The sequence below is a fragment of the Taudactylus pleione genome, unplaced genomic scaffold (genome assembly GCF_031769625.1).
Source record: "Taudactylus pleione unplaced genomic scaffold, aTauple2 ptg000256l, whole genome shotgun sequence".
In the NCBI taxonomy this organism is placed as follows: domain Eukaryota; kingdom Metazoa; phylum Chordata; class Amphibia; order Anura; family Myobatrachidae; genus Taudactylus; species Taudactylus pleione.
In genome coordinates this window covers 18357937-18376037 of record NW_028284658.1, presented here as the reverse complement: position 1 = coordinate 18376037, position 18101 = coordinate 18357937, and the positions used below count along the sequence as shown (strand labels likewise).

The following is an 18101-nucleotide window of genomic DNA, read 5'->3' as shown; positions in this document are numbered from 1 at the left end:
GGAGCTTAGTGTTCGAGAGATGGCATTTTTCCAGATGTTTCTAATCTGCCCATGTGCAGGGTCCTATGAGTGATCTCTGATATTTTGTCTTCTTAACACTTGCTGTTAAGTCCTGGATGATTTGGGGGGGGGGGGGGGGTGCTTTTTATTTTATATCTTCTACCGGGATGGAGTGTCCTGGATTGATTTTCAGACCTTACTAAACGTTAGCTTGCGACTCTCACCATTGAAGTCAATGGTGGGAGCCGTTCATTGGCGGAGGCTCACCTCTCTCAGCCAATGAACGCTCAGCCCCCGGCATTTCTAAGAGAGATGCTGTGGTTGCCCTGTCATTCGGGAAGTACTGTCCTTAGAGGATGGTACAGTTCGTGGTTCGGGCTGGTTCTTTTTATTTTCAGAAGACTGTGGATGCCTACTTGGAGAAGAGGACCTGTCCAGGTATTGTAGGTGAGTATGTGTGAGTGTGTAATAAACTTATACTGTCACGGTGTGTGTGTATTGTCTTTATTTTACCATTTCTTTACAGGTGAACTAGAGGTACCAGCAGGCCCTTTATGCCCTGCATGCTGTTACTTGTGTTTCTCCAAGTACCAACATGCAGTGGAGGCTTGCTGGGACCTGATATTCTACTGTTAAAGACAATGGGAGTCATTCAGACCCACTCGCGAGCGGCAGTAGGCGCATGCGCACGACGGAGAGAGACGGGCTTTCCATCGCTCGGGGTCTCGCACCAAAGGGGGCGTGCTGTCGATGTTGATTGACAGCACGCCCCCTTTGGTGGGCGTGCCGGGGGCGTGCCTGCCAGACGGAGGCGTTCCCATGACCCACAGCTATACGAGCGTCCAGGAGGATGCTCCATTTTAATGGAGGAGGGCCCTGATTCAGAGCGAGCGCTCTGTTCAGAGCGTCTGGCTCTGAATCAGGGCCAATGTTTTTACATCTATTTTTACACTACACTTTACACTATCAACCCGGCACCCACTGCCCAGGGGTGCTGGGGATAGCCCTGGGCTATCAGCCCAGGACTGGGGTGCCCCGGAGAGGGGGACCCCTTTATTGGGGGGGTCCCCACCTTCCCAGGTATTCCCGGCCTGGGCTGACTAGCGGCCAGGCATAATGCTTTGGCTGGGGGACCCAGTGAGAAAGAGTCCAGTGCTTATTATGGCTAATACAGGGGACCCCTACTCATTTTGTCCCCTGTATTTCCAAAACCAGGACCGGCTCACTTAGCCCAGTGCTGGTTGTGCTAAATACAGGGGACCCCTACGTCTTTTATCCCCTGTATTTTCACAAACATGACTGGCTCTGAAAAGTCTGGGGCTGGTTGTGCTTTTAGGGGGGACCCCACGTCAATGTTTTCAATTTTTTATTACCTCTTTCCAAGTTAGTTAAACGCAGGTGCATGCATGAATCTCACTGATCTGTGCATGCATCTGTGTCAATTAGACCCGCTCATGCTGAAAACGAAAGCTTGAAGCAGGTCTGTTACTTTGAGGATTTGAGGTTCGATTTTGAGAGGGCATGCAAAATTAAACATCAAATTAATGTTCAAAATCGAACCAAATCAAATTCGATTTAGAAAAGCCTGCTAAAATTGAATTTTAGTAACCCTCCCCGGTCAGTGCCTTACCCTAACATCCCCTAAGAGGTCCCTCAACTTAAACCCCCCCCATCCCCGTGCTAACCCGCATACTTACCTTCGGGATGCCGACCGCCGTCGGTATCCTGATCTCTTCGGGATGGTGGCGTCGGCATTCTGGCGGGTGTCAGGATTCCGGCGTCGGAATATTGACGTCTGGGATCCCGTCCACCGGCATCTTCACCGCATCCCCCTTCAAATACCTAGTTATGCCCCTGCACCATATATGTATTTCACAAAATTTCACTAACCTGACTTTTAAATTCTAATTTTACTTACTATGCTACGAAGCATCTGATTGACTTCACCATTGCTTTGCTATGTTTCTGCCAATCTAAGGCCATGTACCCACTGGCACAGTGTTTTAAAAACTAGCTATGAGACACACATTAGAAATGAGGGCCTGAGTCAGACCCGCTCACAAGCGGGTCAATGGTGGGCTCTGCGCACGTGCAGCGGCTACACTGCGCGTGCGCAAGCCCCGGAGTGGCTTACTACAAAAGGGGCGGCTGTCGATGTTGATCGACAGCTCGCCCATTTTGTAGGCGTGGCGGGGGGGTGGTTTCACAAACGGAGGCGTTCCCAAGCGAACGCCTGCCGTTTGTGGGCGGCCCCATTGACATCACCAGTGATGTCAGTGGGAGAGCTGCCGGCCCAATTAGAGCCAGAAGCTCTCTGGGGCTTGCGGCCACAAGACCCTACCACAAGGGTCTCGTCGCAAGCCCGATGGTCTTGACCACTGCGACCATCATCCTGGCCGCTCGCAATAGCTGTGGGTGGTCACCCATAGCTAAGCGAGCGGCCAGGAGGCTGCACAAAAAAAAACGCCTACATCCCTCAGTGTGTACCGTCGATTGCGCGCTCCCACTGGTCGCTAGCTATGGTTGCTAGGTTTGATGTGCTGCACCTCAAACCTGACGACATCACTAGCACCCTATAGTAAGTTAATGAAGGACGGAACAGTGAACATTCCATCGTTCAAGTGTGGAAGGACAATCCCTATTCAAGAGCAATCATTCCAATGTCGGAACTAATGCCCATCGCTCCAGTGTGTACCCAGGTTAACAAACACTAGTAATTGCAGTTTTCTTAAAATATGAATAAACTACAAATCTTTTCTTACCAAATATCATAAAAATGACAATCCTTGATTTATTTTCATGAACAAACTTTCCATTTACTGCAAATGTACAATTAGCATGCATAACAACTTTGGAATATGAGAAACACTATTCCACGCAAGCAAAAGGGAAAACAATTCTATTCATTGCATTACCAATTCAGGCAACACTGCACACACCTCGCTGCATCAGGGCAGTGTACACCATGACCACACATAACAACACACCACTGTCTGGGAGATGACAGCAACACATGGAAATGACTAGAGGGTCCAGGCGTCCAATCATAATCTCCCTCTCATTGCTCGGAGCAGCTGTGACAGACATCCAATTGGAGTCCGTGTAAGTTGGAGATTTAAAGACAGGCAGAGTGAGACAGAAAGGCGCAGCAGCGTTGTGTGTGTCTGTCAGTCCCAGGCTCTCGGGTCACAGCATCTACCGCCAGGCGAGACACAGCGACAGGGAGGTGGCCGCTCATCAGCTGTGGCAGAGACTGCTGACTGTGATCTGCCATTTACATCAGGTGAGCGAACAGTACGGAGCACCAGAGCAGAGCCCCTACAGCGTTGTGTACCTGGTGCCTCGAGTGGGTGGAAACAGGTGTGTAGCTGTCTGTCTATGGTGTACTATTACCAATAGATCGTTGTATTACCTATGCTTGCCTCATGCTTCCAATTCTGTTCTGTCAGCCTTCAGAAGTAAAGATATGTTTGTCTGCAGTATGCATAAGAGCACTATCCCTATGGGTGGACATAACTGTATTTCACCAAGTTCCATTTATTGACCTTGATGTGCTAGAATAGTGTATGTAATATATAATTTTATAGCTCAAAGTGCACTAACATGTGTAGGACTTTTTTCAATGTTTTAGAAGTGCTTGGTTTATTGCCTGTCATACATTTGTCACATGGTTTTAGCCAGGTGGCTTTTTACTCCTCATTGGTCAATGGCAGCCATGTTTCTGTATCCATGCATAGGTAGGTGTATGGATGTCAGAATCCAAGGTCAATATGAAGTTCTGCATCGGCTGACTTTTTGTTAGCATTAGAAATGGAATTTGCTGGTTTTAGACCTGAACCAGAAAATTATGTTCTATATATTGTATTATGTTACTTGGGTGAGTTCTAATTTTAGCAAGAAAATTTAGTAAACTCAAATGGAGCAATGGAATTATTATTTTTTTTTCTTAGTCACTGTAATTAATGGGCACTCAATGTAGCAACTCAATAGTGTTTGGGAGCCTGTTAATTATCACATTTGTTGCGCCCAATTAGACCAGGTTTACCTGCGTAAAATGGCTAAACTCTTCGAAAGTCCTGGTTAGAGCAGCCAAACCACAGAGAGCGCACGTTTCTGCACACCACCTCAGAAGGCTGTGAATAGAAATGCTGGCACCGGCGGCTATCGTGCAACAATTGACAGCTGCCAGCGCAAACAATTTCCCACTTATTTGTATTGTAGATTCCACAGTTTTGGGAGGTCAAACCCACGTTGAAAAGTGGAACTGCCACAACAAAGCTCATCCCTGGCGTAAAGCCATGCGTCCAAATGTGCAAGGACTGAGACACCCACTTTTTAAATACCGCTTGGTACGTCTTTATACCCACCCTTGACATTTGCACCATCCCTATGGCAGGTGTAGATTATACCTTTTGAGTATGGATCATGTAAATTATATTTCATCCAATGATATTATGCAGCCACTAGCCATAACATGTACAGTGTCTGTGTCCGCTTAGCCAACTCCCTTTCACTACTACATTTCTGAGACTCCATCACAGCTGCAATGCATGCTCCATTTGACTTAAGGTGCCCATACATCTGACCGGTATTTCTGCGATCCTGCGACGCGACTGGAAATGCTGATCTGCCGGGTGGAAATGCCGGCCAACATTGGTGGTCAGTGATCCGTTGCAGGATCGCTGAAATATTACATGTTAAATGTCCCCGATTTGACGATCGCGGTCCATTTTTTGATCGCGATCGTCAAATTGGGAAAATCCGACATGTTGGATTTCTGTGATGCTGGGTTGCAGCATTGTGGGATCGCGGCAATCCATCGCTGATGGATGGGCCCCATGAGATGCGCAGAAGGAAAACATTACTTCAATCGACTAATAAGCAGGCCTTGTTTGTGTATACAATATACATTTAAATCTTCTTGTTTTTTGTATTGAGAATACTGGGCTAATGCTTAGCTCTTTTGCACCCTCAGTGTTGGCTGGTCACCCATAGGGGTCAATCCAATTAGGTGTGAGCTGCCATTTTCTCTTCGAATTTGCATAGCAAATTCATTTTGCAATCCAATTAGCAACTTGCACTGAATCAGTCCGACTGAGTGTGCATCTTTCCATTCACACCTGAGGGTGAGAGATGGGAAGGAAAATCTTTATTTTAAGGTTAAAATGTTCAGGACACTGACACTTGGAGAAGCCATTTGACACCATTTCAAAACCTACAGTACCTTCCTAATGCCCACAAACAGCCTTTTGCTAACGAAATTATCCATTTTGGGGGGGGGGTGTCCAGGATGGTCTCCTCACTTTTTCATGCACTTCTCTCAGATCTCATTTGGAAGTCAATTCACACCCCTCCGTTGCGAATAGGCCTTTTTAATTGGATTGGAATCCATTACCTAAGAGATGCGACTTTTTGGTTTTTTTTCCCCAAAAAAATACATATGTATATACAGGGCACGCAGAAATATAATAGTTAATAAACTACAGGGGTTCAAACCACCCAGGGAGCCTGCTGCTTGGCCCTAACCTAAAAGTGCTATAATCACTGTTTCTTCATACTTCTGTCGCTTACAAGGAAGGAACAAGCTCTGTTACCTCCTCCTTTCGGCAGGTCCACAAGGAAAAGCTGCTGAGGCTTCAGTTTTCTTATAGGCACAATTCTGGTCCAGTTTAAGAGGACATTTTAACTCCTAAGCAGCCTGTCAAAAAAACTGTGAAACTGGGACCTCTTGGCTAGGTATCTTGTTTAATGCCTGGCTCGATTTTGGCTTTGATGTGGATGAACTTCCATGGGGACAATTGCTGAACCTCACCAAGTTCCCAGATGGCAGCAGAAAAAGGCCTCTGGCAAGTCTACCAGAACTGGGTAGAGAACAAAGGAGAACCATTTGTCTGGTCTGATAGGTGCTCCAGTTGACTGCTAGTGAAGGTCACACAATGTTTTTAGGTAGTGGCTGGCGCAAAAATTCCCTCTTGCCTCTGAGTCCAATGGCTGCCCTAAAAAGTCCAAGTGAACATAGTTCTCTTACCAGCTTGTTTGACCTTCTAGCAGTATGTTACAAAAACACCTGATAATGTTTAAAAACTGCTTACGTTGCATATGAATGCTTCACAATAAAAGCATAAATCTAAATATTTGTAACAGTGCGGAGTGGGAGATCTTCACTTTATTTTCATTATGAGTGGCACCCTGATCTCACTACATACCTCTAAGATCAGATTGTCTGTTTGGGAATAAAGAAAAAAAATATCTTAAATCATACCCCTACAGTTATTTTTCTCTTTTTTTTTTTTTTTTTTTTCCCCCGTAATCTAAAAATTATATTCTCTGTCTTGATTACCCAGTTGTGTAGTTTATTGTAATTTTAAAGGAATTATAGGGTTCAGTGTCCTCCCCAGGCTGTATAATGCGGGCGTATTGCCCAGCAAGAAACAGCTACCGCCCGGCACTTCGCACTCACATCCGCGCCTAGGACTCTCGGTGACTCCCCAGCCAATTGCATCTCCTCACCAATCGCCGCCAGCAGCCTCTACCCTGAATGCCTCTCCATTGGCTGAGAAAAGCATCTAGCCACTCCCCAGTGTTGTCTGTAGTGTGGAACAACATTTTCCATCTCCAGGCTGACCGGCACGTGGATCTCCATTCTCTGCCGTTTCTGTTATTCCTTTGGGTCTGGTGGACCAGAGCAAAGGTCACAGATCAAGCGCCATGCTAAGGTATTCTCTTGGACAGGCTCTATCAGCCGGGCTCAGGAGTCCATGCCGACCCCTCTACTTCCTCCCCAGCCACAGTGTAAGGGCAGTCAGTCAGTGTAGCTGGCCGGGCAGCCATGGCTGCCTGTTACTGTGGCTATGGAGGAAGCAGAGGGGCAGGCATGGTCTCCTGATCCTGGTGGCTGCTGAAAATCTAGCAGTCGGCCAGTCACACTGACAGACTGATCAGCGTTGATCTCTGTCTGTGCTCCCTGCCACAGCCGCAGCTCCTCCAGCCCAGTGTCCCTTCCCCATGGCGACCCAGCTGGTCAGGCACACTGACAGACTGATCAGCGCTGATCACAGTCTGAGCTCCCTGCCACACCTCCCCCAGCCCAGTGTCACCCTCTCTTCTACTAGGCAGCTGCAAAAGTGGTGGTGATCTCCAGGAACGCCCACCCCCTGCTGCTGTAGGGTGGGGGGGGGGGGTGTAAATATGTGTTTATACATATATATTGCTTAACAGTGTTCTCCCCAGGCGGTTTTTTGCAGGTGCACCACCCGGCAAGAAACCGCCTACCACCCAGCTAGAAAAATTTTCTGGGGAGAACGGGGGGTTTGCCTGACAAATCTGTACACCTTTTTAATTTGAAGACCCTGTTGTTGTTTGTTTTGTTTGTTTGTTTTGTTTTTTAGTGTGTCCTATTTTGCCAGCATTTAAAGTAATTGTTGCAAACTTAATCTAATGCTGTATTTTGGATCCATTTTACATGCATCTAGTCGTATTGGTACATAAGTGAGAACCATTTTCTTGTCTTTCTGCAGAGTCGAATCCTGTGACGTGACCATACTGTGTACTTTTGATACTGGGATCAACTGGTCAGGAAATAAAATAGAATAAAGTAAAATGGTTGCTGGTACTTTCTCTCGAGAGCAAGGTTGCCATTTTATGTTTTTTTTGTACCTGACATTTATACTGTTGTGCTGAGCTAACTAGCCAATGCTGCACTTTTTAAGATGGTGCTCAATCTGCAAGTGTTTTTGAAATATAGACCACAGGTTCTGAAACTCAGTCCTCAGGACCCCAAACAGTGCATGTTTTCCAGGTCTCCTGCTGGGTGACCTGGAAAGCGTGTACTGTGTGGGGTCCTGAGGACAGAGTTTGAGAACCTCCTGGTATAGACATTTTCACCCAAAACTGAATTCACAACATGGGTGGAATATCTATAAGTAGAACACATGTTGCTGGTGGAAATTATTCTGCCCATATGAAAAACCACTAGGGAGTATAACTACCAAACAGTGCAAAAAATTTACTTTTAGTGAAAGCAAGTCTTTGTGTTATTTGTTTTTTGGGGGGGGGGGGGGGGGATGAGGTGTGGATGTTAGTTCATTAACTTTTTGTAAGTTTCTAAAGTGGTGATTTAGTATACAAAGGGGGAGATGTAAGAAGCGGTATCAGCGCACGTTATGTGCGTTAATACCGCTTCTCCCCGATGTATGATCGGGAGGTTGGGCGGTAAATGACAGAGGCGCCATGCGCCCCTCTCATTATCGGCGTTGCTATCTACAAGATAGCAGCGCTGATAGCCTGGGCCATGTATGAACAGTCAGATCGCCTGACCGTTCGGCCCGCTGTAGCTATCGATGGCTACAGCCTGGCGCTGCCCTATCCACACAGCAGGGACAGCGCTGCGGCGGCTGCCGGCTCCAGGCTGCACGCAGGGATCTCTCGATACTTGCAAGATCCCGCGCATGCTCAATGGAGGCGGCCGGGACTGAGACACTAGGCTGATGCGCTCATTCTCTAGCGGGTAGCACCGGAGGGGGAAGTTGTTTATACATCTCATCGGTAGTGCTTCCTGCTTCGCCTCGGTAAAGGGCAGGATGCAATATAGCGGCACGTTAAGTGCCGCTGTAATACATATACCACAGAAACCCAAATCTGCATGAATGGAGAATGCAGCAGACATTGCTGACCTACAGTTGGGTATTTGATTTCCCTGCTACTGTATTCTTCAGCATATGCTGGGGGGGAGTTTATTGAAGGACTTCTTATTGATATAACAAGTACTGTCAATGAAAATAACCTTAAAGGACAGCACTACCCTCTTGCATATTCTGTATGGGTTTCTAGCCATCTTCTCCTGACTTAGGGGGAGATGTATGAAGGGGCGGTAAATGTCTGGACCGGTCTTCTTTTGGGTTTTTTTTTTTTTTTTTTTCTCCCAGCGGTATTTTAGCAAAACAGACGCACTCCCCTCGCTGCCCCCTTTCTAGGTTTTCTGTTAGTGTAACCCAGCACTAATCTTTTGACCAAATGAAGCTTAAGGAAATTCACACAATTTCAGCCTCTCCACTACTATAAAAACAGAACTTTTTTTTTTTTTTTTGTGTGTGCAATTTTTAATGCTTGACTTTAGTGATATTTTTTTTTTTTTTCTTAATATGCTTGCATCCAATTTCATGTACCCCAAATTTGAAGGTACTACTTATTTTGACAAAAAAACAGTGGTAAATACTATTCTTCACCACTTGCTCAAATATGCTATTGAGACCATTTAAAGACCCCAAATACCTTTAGCAGGGGTACCCATAGTGAACCCCCATGTCAGAGCATCTTTTGGGAGGTGTCTGGCTGATTTCCCCAAAAATGACAGGAGTTTTCGCCGGGACATGTTTTCGTCGATTTGGAATAGGATACGCGGGGACGAGCGTGATAAGTTTTCGACCTGAAAACCTCCGATGACTGTGACAAGTCCGGCAACTGACTTTTCGCTTCAAATTGAATATGGCCCTATGCGTTGTATAGCACATTTCCTTCTTTCCTTCGACTGTACATCTGATCACATGATACGGTTTGACGGCTGCGGGAGTGTGCATCTTATCCTACCAAAAAAAAGCACGATTTCCACACGTTTCATCGTACGGCGCGTCGAAAATCAGGTAATCTGCCTGAAATCGCGTAGGTGCACTGCTAGTGCTGTTTTTTTGTCAAGTAGAATCGACTGAGGCAGCTCTAGCTGGGCAGAAATTTGTCAAGCTGGCAGCATATAACTGTGCCACCATATGACAGCGCCAAGTTGAAAGTTACAGATCTTCAGAACATCCTTTTCCACAGCTGATGTTTGGCTATGGAGATTGCATTGCTGTATGCACCTGTTAGAGATCAGTGTGACTAAAATGGGCAAACATGCTAATAGGAGCGCCCACATACATGTGTATATGCTTTAAAGCTTTGTTAAAATTATACTTTTTGATAAATTATTTGGCAGTTCTTGGTGTACTTGATACTAAAGAGCACTAGTGGGGTGTTGTGTCTAAGCAGTCTTGGGCCTATCCGAGATTACTTTGTTGGAAACTGCATTTTGTTTCTTTCATATATTGAGTCGTAGTAGAGGGAGTATAGAAGTTTTCATTTAGAATTGCCTTGTTATATAGAAGTCTAGTTGTTGGTACCTTTTTCAATGTAATGTCTAAGATAAATATAACTTTACCATTGAGAGACTATTAATTAAATCTGCTGATTATCGGCTAATCAATTACCGTCCCGAACAGTGTATGCCCAGCATTATTAAAATAGGCCTACAGATATGGGAGACTTGTTAAATGTAAAGTTATGATTTGTTACTTAATTTTGATATCCCGTTTTTCAATCATCACCTCTAATTCTAGGTGTAAATATAATGTGAAATCTTGAAAATTGCTTAGGATATCTTTAAAAATAAAACCTAATTAAAAAGAAAGAAACGTGATAATTTACCACTGTGCCTTTTTAGCTGCTTTTCTGCAAGTAATGTATATTAATGAGTGACTGCCTTCCCATATACTATGTTGCCTGACCCATTCTAGCTGAGAATGGTACTTAAAATCACTCTGGGAGTTGTTTAAACTGGCTCTCAAGGCCCGCTACTTCATCAAGGCCTTCCAGCTCTCATCCTAATCTGCTGCTAAATGCTCCTTCCTCCCTGTCTATCCCACCTGTGTCACACCTGTTCGTTTGCCCCTCCCCTTTAGAATGTAAGCTCTCACGAGCAGGGCCCTCTTCCCTTTTGTGCTACTTGTTACTTACACTTTCATCTACTCCTTAGTCCCCACAAGGGCACCTAAAGGCGTATATCCACTACACAATTCGCTCCATGTGCCATATCATGTAGTGTGTCCCCGGCAGTGTCATTAACGATATTGAGCAATATCAATCACTATATCATTCAGTGACGTCACCCACCCTCATCCCCGTACTTGCAGAACATGACAATATCGTCAGGGTGCCCTGCAAGTACGGGAGATGTGCGACGTCAACAACCATAGCGTTCAGTCGTTCAAAATATCAGCTAGTGTATATGCGCCTTTAAAACTTGGTTGCTTATGCCCCTGTTGCTTTTTTGAAATCGGCATGTTATACCGCCGGACATTAGCCCGGCGGATGAAATACCGACGCCGGAAGGCCGGCATATGGAGATCCCGACAGGGTAAATATAAAGGCTATCCCTAACCCCCTCTCCCACTAACCCTCCCTTAGGGGTGCCTAAGGCATTTCGACCGACGGCTTCCTGACTACATACCGCTTATTTGAGTTTTCTGATCGTTATGCAGCAATGTGGGGGAGGAATAAGATGCTACACATTTAAATAGAGCCCTAATATTATTTATATGCCGTTTTTACACATGTTTGCAGGGGCTACTGAAGCCCACTGCTCCTGCAGTCATCTGGCTGATTTGCAGGGGACATGCCCTGAGGTATGGCTATTCCATCCAAACCAAAGTCTGCACCAGTGGGTTGGGGGTCCACATTCTGGGCAGCAGTCTTTCAGCGGCCATAGTATGGCACTCTGCTGGCTATATTACCAGGAGGAATATCTGCTCTTGGCCTAATTTGAATCTAGGAGGCACCTTTGCAAATCTCCTCTGGAGCTGCTGTACAGTGGGTGATTCTATATGGTGGCTACATACCTCCACAGGGTACAGAGGTTGCTCCTGGAACCCCTCCACTGGAACACTAGGGATGGAGGTTTCTGCGAATGGAAACAATTATGATGCTGGTAGTGCCCTCTGTTATCCCCACTGTGCCACCAGTATGAGTAACACAATTTTTTTTGATTATTTAATTTACACTTTTCCATTTTTACATCCTATTCCCAGTGCTGTACATGAATTCTTCCATTGCTGCAGCACCATATATTACCGTAATTGTATAGCCTCGATAGTAGTTTAGGGCTGTGGTGCCAAAGGCATTAAGCAGTGCCAGACATTAATTCTTTTGGTGGTGCAGCAGCCGTTTTCTAAAACTGGGTATAAGTGTTACCCATAGTATCCGTTAGGTTAATGGCTTTAGCTAGAGAGGGCACCTTAGTGCGCGCGCCCGAAAAGGGTGTGTGGTCATCGAAAAGGGTGTGTCTATAAGACGCGTCCCCTTTTCGGCACACTTGGGGGCATGCCCGGCACTTACGGACACGCCGTGCAGCCCCCAAGCACTGCAGTCAGGGAGAATAGATGCCAGGCGCATGTGCCTGGCGTCTATTCTCCGGCGGTGACCCGGTCACCGCACATTTCTCCACCCGTGGGACACTGTGACCCGCGGGTGAAGACTGCACCCGCAGGCTGTGAGGGCAGGGTGCTTTTTGCTCTCCAGAAGGAGAGCAGGGCGCCGCGCCCTGCTAAAACAGCCTAGCGAGAACGCTATTTCAGTGACCATTAAACTCTTCAGACGGTGTACTGGCATCTTCTGTGTGGTCAGTAATAATTTTCCACTTCTGTCACAGTAATAAGGCAAATTTTTCATGCTGAGCATTTAAAGCTTTAAAAGTGCCTAATTACGAAGGGTGGTATTCAATTGTTTTAGTGCGCCCAATCTCCTGTCTAAAGTGAGGGGAGATTGTGAGGCGCTGTTCATTTGATGCCGATCTTTGCATCAGTCAGGTTTAGCTGCGTAAATCGGCTACACCCGACCAAAAAGACTTAACCATTTTCTCTTTATGTATTCTAAGAGTTCCAGCAATCTTGCCTAAGTGCTTGATGCAGAGATGGACGTAATTGCAGAGCCACAGACAAGTAGCTTTGCAATTCTGTCCATTTTAATGCAAATGCAGAAGGAGGTGTCACACCCCCTTGCTGCATTTGAGAGCACCAATGGTTGCTTCACAGGTCCCGCAGCCTGACTGAAGATCAGGTGCTGGTCACTTCAGAGGCCAGGAATCTGCGTTCGCCAATGCACGCCCCCTTTTTTTGAGAACAGTGCCTAGCCACGCCTGCACAGAGCTGGACACAGCAGAGATATACGCTCATCAGATGAGCGTACATCTCTGTATCTGGCCAAGACCAGTCTAATTAGTATAGCTGTATGGCAACATTTACTAGGTATAAATTGACTAGGTATACCACCTATAATGGCCGTTTTAATAAGGGTGTGTTGTTGTGTTTTTTTGTTTTCCAATAATAGATGCTGTTACACTAGCAAGCAGAGCCCTATGGGGCAATTCAATTTAAATTTTTTGGGGGTTGTGATAATGGTTGCCCGATGGAGCGTTTTAATTGTTTTGGTAGGCCATTAATTGTTGCATCCAAAAGCATTGGGTTTAGCCGTGCAAAGCTGCTAAACCCATCTAAACTAATGGGCGTGATGCGAAAAGTGCAAGCAAGTCGGGGATAACAATGTGTTCTGAAACCTTATTTGTCAAACCTAAAAAAGCATAGTGGTGGCTGAAACGCACTTGAAGCATCAGGGTTTCCAACTGCACTACAAAGCTGTATTGTACAGTTCTCTATTCCTGATAAATGTTTGAAGATTGGTTTGTTTGAGTTTTCTCTTCTAAACGTATCCTATGCATCAAGAAGAAATTTATTTTATTTTTTTTATATAAAATGCTATCGACTTTTGCAAAAATTGTTAATGATTTTAAGGAAGGAACATAATGAATCCTCACAGATGGAGCACAATTAGATCCGAATCCCGTGGCTGGTTTCCATGGTGAATGCAACTTTAAGAAACCTGTGGGGTTTCAGCACTTCTCTACTGCACTATGAAACGTTCTTTCGTTTTGTGAAAGAAATCCGCAATTAGGAACTCCAACAAATTAACTTAATGATGTTCTTTTGATAAAACCTATTTTAGCACAGGGAATGTATGTGTTCTACTGTTTATCTTGTTCTCTTAAATAGGACATGACGTTCTTGTTATGCAGTTGGCTAAGTATTTGGATTCAACAGTGAGCTTCATCTTTGTAAATAAAACTTCAATTTTCTTGCTTGTCAGAACAGCTTTGTTGAAGAAGTTTACTTTTATGCTGTATTTCCTACCTTTCCAACTAATGCATATCTTTCTGTAAATTTGCACCTTGGCTGAACTGTTTTGCACAACTTGGGGGGGGGGGGGGATTGGGGGGGTGGTGTCATAAATTTAGGATGTGAGGTGAGATTTAAAGTTGTGAAGGGGCTTCTCTTGGTATATTCTAAATTTGAGTGTAAACATACTGTAGAGTTCCCCAATATTTGTGTCCTACATGTAAAAGCAGGCAGTATTTTTCTCAGCATGCAAATAAATGCATAACATTACTATTTAATCAAGAGGTTAAATCTAATGTCCAAACTATGGATTCCTCCATTGATATTGGGGTCTATTCATCATTGGGCTCGATTTCAATTAAACGTGAATTAAATAGTGCCGGGACAGAGCCCATGGAGCTATTCAATTCAGTGCGCTGTTAGGTTGGAGAATGCCCTTTCTCCCGCCCCTCACGTCTTAAACGGGGTGTTTAGTAGCTAAAACGGGCATTCTCCGACTAAACTGCCCGGCGCGATGCTGTTTCTGCGGAGCTAAGGGCACAAAACAGCATCGCTCCAGTACTTTTGTCGGATTTCTGCTCGTACCCCTAGAGGGGTGCGAGAAGAAATCCTTAACCGTGCGCTGAAGGTAATAGATCCGGAGGCTACCTCCCGGCGCTATTTAAGTTGCCTTCAATTGAATTGAGCCCGTTCTGTTGTGATAGATCAGATTTTCTCTTGCCACTTGTTGCAGCAAGAGAACTCCTTTTTTGCTGCAATTTAACAACAAGATTGCCGGAGCAATTGAGTGGTACTGAGCTTCTCTACAATACTGGCTCACTGACCAGCCTAGGTCCCTTATGCTCATAAATGAGCCAGGATTTTCTTTCACATGCGCACTTAGGCCCTGATTCAGAGCCGGACGCTCTGACAGAGCTCGCTCTGAATCGGGGCCATCCCTGCTCCTTTTTGGAGCGGCCTCCTTGCCGCTCGCATAGCTTTGGGTGACCAAAATGATGGTCGCGATGGTCAAGACTATCGGGCTTGCGACGAGACCCTGCGGTAGGGTCTCGCTGCCGCAAGCCCAGGAGTGCTTTTGGCTCTCAGAGCCAAAAGCACTCCCACTGACATCACTAGTGATGTCAGTGGGGCTGGACCCAGACGGTAGGCGTTCCCATGGGAACGCCTCTGTCTGGGCAGGCATGCCCACCAAAGGGGGCGTGCTGTCAATCACCATCGACAGCACGCCCCCTTTGGTGCGAGACCCTTAACGACGGCTTGGCCGACGTTATTCGGGTCTCACGCATACGCACTTGGGCACCATCGTCTGAATCAGGCCCTGAGTTGGATAACCTGGATTTGGACTTCGAGTAGCGTTTTTCTTTAAAAAGTAAAAATGTTAATTTATGTAAATAGCTATTTTTAGCTGCATAAAAAATATGTAGTCCTAAATTTATATATATATATATATATATATATATATATATATATATATATATATATAATAATTTTTTTTGCACCACATAAAGCAAAAGTTTATTATTTTAACTATATAAAACAAAATTATACTAACACATCTCACAGTCCTGCAAGAAGAGCAGCCAGCAGCTGGGGGTGAACCTAAGATCTTCACCAATCACTGTTAGCTGGGAGGAGAGTAGTGGGAGAGGCGGGGCTCCTGCAGTGCAGTCACCAGCCTAAGCTGGTCGCAGCTGCTCCTTGGCAGTGCCTGCAGCCGGGAGAGAGAGAAGGCGAGCCTCTGCTTCCCTGAGCTCAGGCTGCAGGAAGACTATTTGTATTTCTGCAGCCACTGGCAGGCGATCTTAAAAGATCGTCACCCTCCTGACCACACCAGACAAGTGGTTAAAGTGTATCAGATGCCCAATTTTAAATCATTGCCCTGATGATGCCCCCTTGAATAGACCAGATACTATCCCACTTGCTGGCTGGACAGATACTTCCCCACTTGTTGGCTACACAGAAGGACCATTAACAAATACACTAACACGCAGTACACCGGCGACTGTTCCCACCAGCAACCGCGGCCTTCCTTTCATGAGGTAGGGACCTGCTCTCTTGCGCTGCCTGATACTATATGAAATGTTGGTGCAGAGCGACTTTCAGCCAGGTCACACTGATGGGCAGCAGGGGAATTTTGCTGTATGGACCGTGTGGAGGACACTGCGGACAATCTAGATGCAACATGGACTTTATCTCTTTTTCATGGTATTTAATAAGTGCATTAAATATTGTCTTGTGGGATTTGCTTTCCATTATCAGACTTTTTGTACTTCTGTTCTTGAATATGAATTATTTATCAATCCAATCTGTTATAGCATATGAATGTTTAAATTATATTAACACCTCCCTTTGGGCAGAAACAGTAGTTTACTTTGTGGATGGTAGAGAAATAAATTTGTTCCAACCGTGGTTTTGTTAGTGTGATAATTCTATTTTTGCCAATTCATTATGCAGTCATTGCTGTATACTGTAGGTTTATCGGCAACAAGCTTTGCTAAAAACATTGCAGCAGCATACAGTGAGGCATTATAGAGCGGCATGTGTGGCACCTGTTCATAAAACATCGTTTTCAGTTAAAGATTATCAACAAAAAAAAGAATGGGAAGATGTTTACTTCAGGTTTTTATACAGGTTAGTGAAAAATGATGACCATGATTAGTGTAATGATTTTACACAGAGGTCTGTTGCTCTAAGATGGCATGTAATTCAGTTGTGTCTCACTTGGTTCCTGAGCAGCAGACTGTCCTGCAATTGAAATGTCAGCATAATTCTTTAAACTGAACTGGTTGCTCAGCTACTGCAGTGACGCAGAGCCTCTAATGACTGTAGTTCTGTGTAATGGATATTTGGATTTGTGGTTAGAAAGATCTAGCTATTCCAACATTTTCCCTAAAGGTTCCCCCTCCTTGTAATTATTTGGGAAAGCTACAATATTGTATCTTTAGTGTAAATCTAGGACAATCAAGCAACTATTGATAAAGTGTACATCATATGGAATACTCTGGCTTATCTGCCTTGTTGTGCTGTCTCTGGAGAGCTTTTATTGGGCCCCCTGACTGTGTATGTCCTTGAATTTACATGGAAGGTGACATAAATCTTTCATGAACATACTTTCCTCCCCCATGTCCCAGGGGAGTGAAAGATTCATGGTTATTAATGACTGACGTAGGGCACTGTACTCTTAATTCACTGGTTTAATAGTTCACTATACAGGATCTACACAGGATTAGTACAAGTATGAAGACTACGCTTATCTACAGGCTATATGGAATCTCGCATGCAACTGAGAGAAACTGGATCTGAGATGTTTCCTGAGGTTGTTTTATGTTCCTCCCCAATACAACCTTGTATTACTATACTTGATGGTTTACAGAATGAGTCATGTGATTAAGTGCTACTTGTCAGAATTGGATATGTACAAGTGGAATGTAGGCACTATATCCCAGCTGTTGGGATGCCAGCGCCAGAATCGTGACACCTGTCAGACTCCTGACGCTGGCATCCCAAGGACTGGGGTTAGGGGGAGGGTTAGGCACTGGGGGGTCTAGGTTTAGGTAGCAGGGAGGTTTAATGTTAGGGGAAAGAGTACATTTGACTCCTTCTTCTGTCAGGAAGCCAGCATCGGGATCCTGACCGTCAGCATCCCGTACAAGTATTACGTTTTTGTTCAGAAAAGCATACCCCTCATACTGACTGTATTTCCACTTCACTTCAAAATTGATAGTAATAAGTTGTAAGGTGGACTGGTGCTGACCTAATAAACAAGATCATGGAAAGCAGAACACTTTTTATTACTGTTAAGCTTTAGATTTCTTTGTGGTACAGGCATATGCATAAGCCATGAAATCTTCAAACCCTAATTCTGCTAAAGTCCTGTGGGAGATGTACTAAGCTCTGAAATGTGGTAAATTGGAAAGTGATACACGACAGTAGCTGAGTGGCTGGTTGTTTAACAGGCTATGTTTGAGAAATGACATTTAGGAGCTGATTGGTTGGTAGTTTATCCCTCTCCAATTTATTACTTTCCAGAGCTTAGTACATCTGCCCTACGTGGAAAGTGGTGTTTTGATCAAAGCATATCCCCACAATCTTACTAGACCTCCATGTGTTAGTGCAGGTAGCCTGTTT

The 18101-nt window shown here is 45.1% G+C and overlaps 1 protein-coding gene across 3 annotated transcripts in view; it reads left to right on the top strand.

The window, feature by feature from the left end:
* The first annotated feature begins 3101 nt into the window (after positions 1-3101).
* The window catches only part of NDRG3 (NDRG family member 3), an 83064-nt gene continuing 68064 nt past the window's right edge, over positions 3102-18101 (top strand). For 2 of the 3 annotated variants that reach the window (XM_088480709.1, XM_088480707.1), the window contains exon 1: positions 3102-3360. The gene's annotated coding sequence lies outside the window, so the exon portion shown is untranslated. The remainder of the gene's footprint in view (positions 3361-18101) is intronic. The other variant, XM_088480708.1, reaches the window with a different exon arrangement.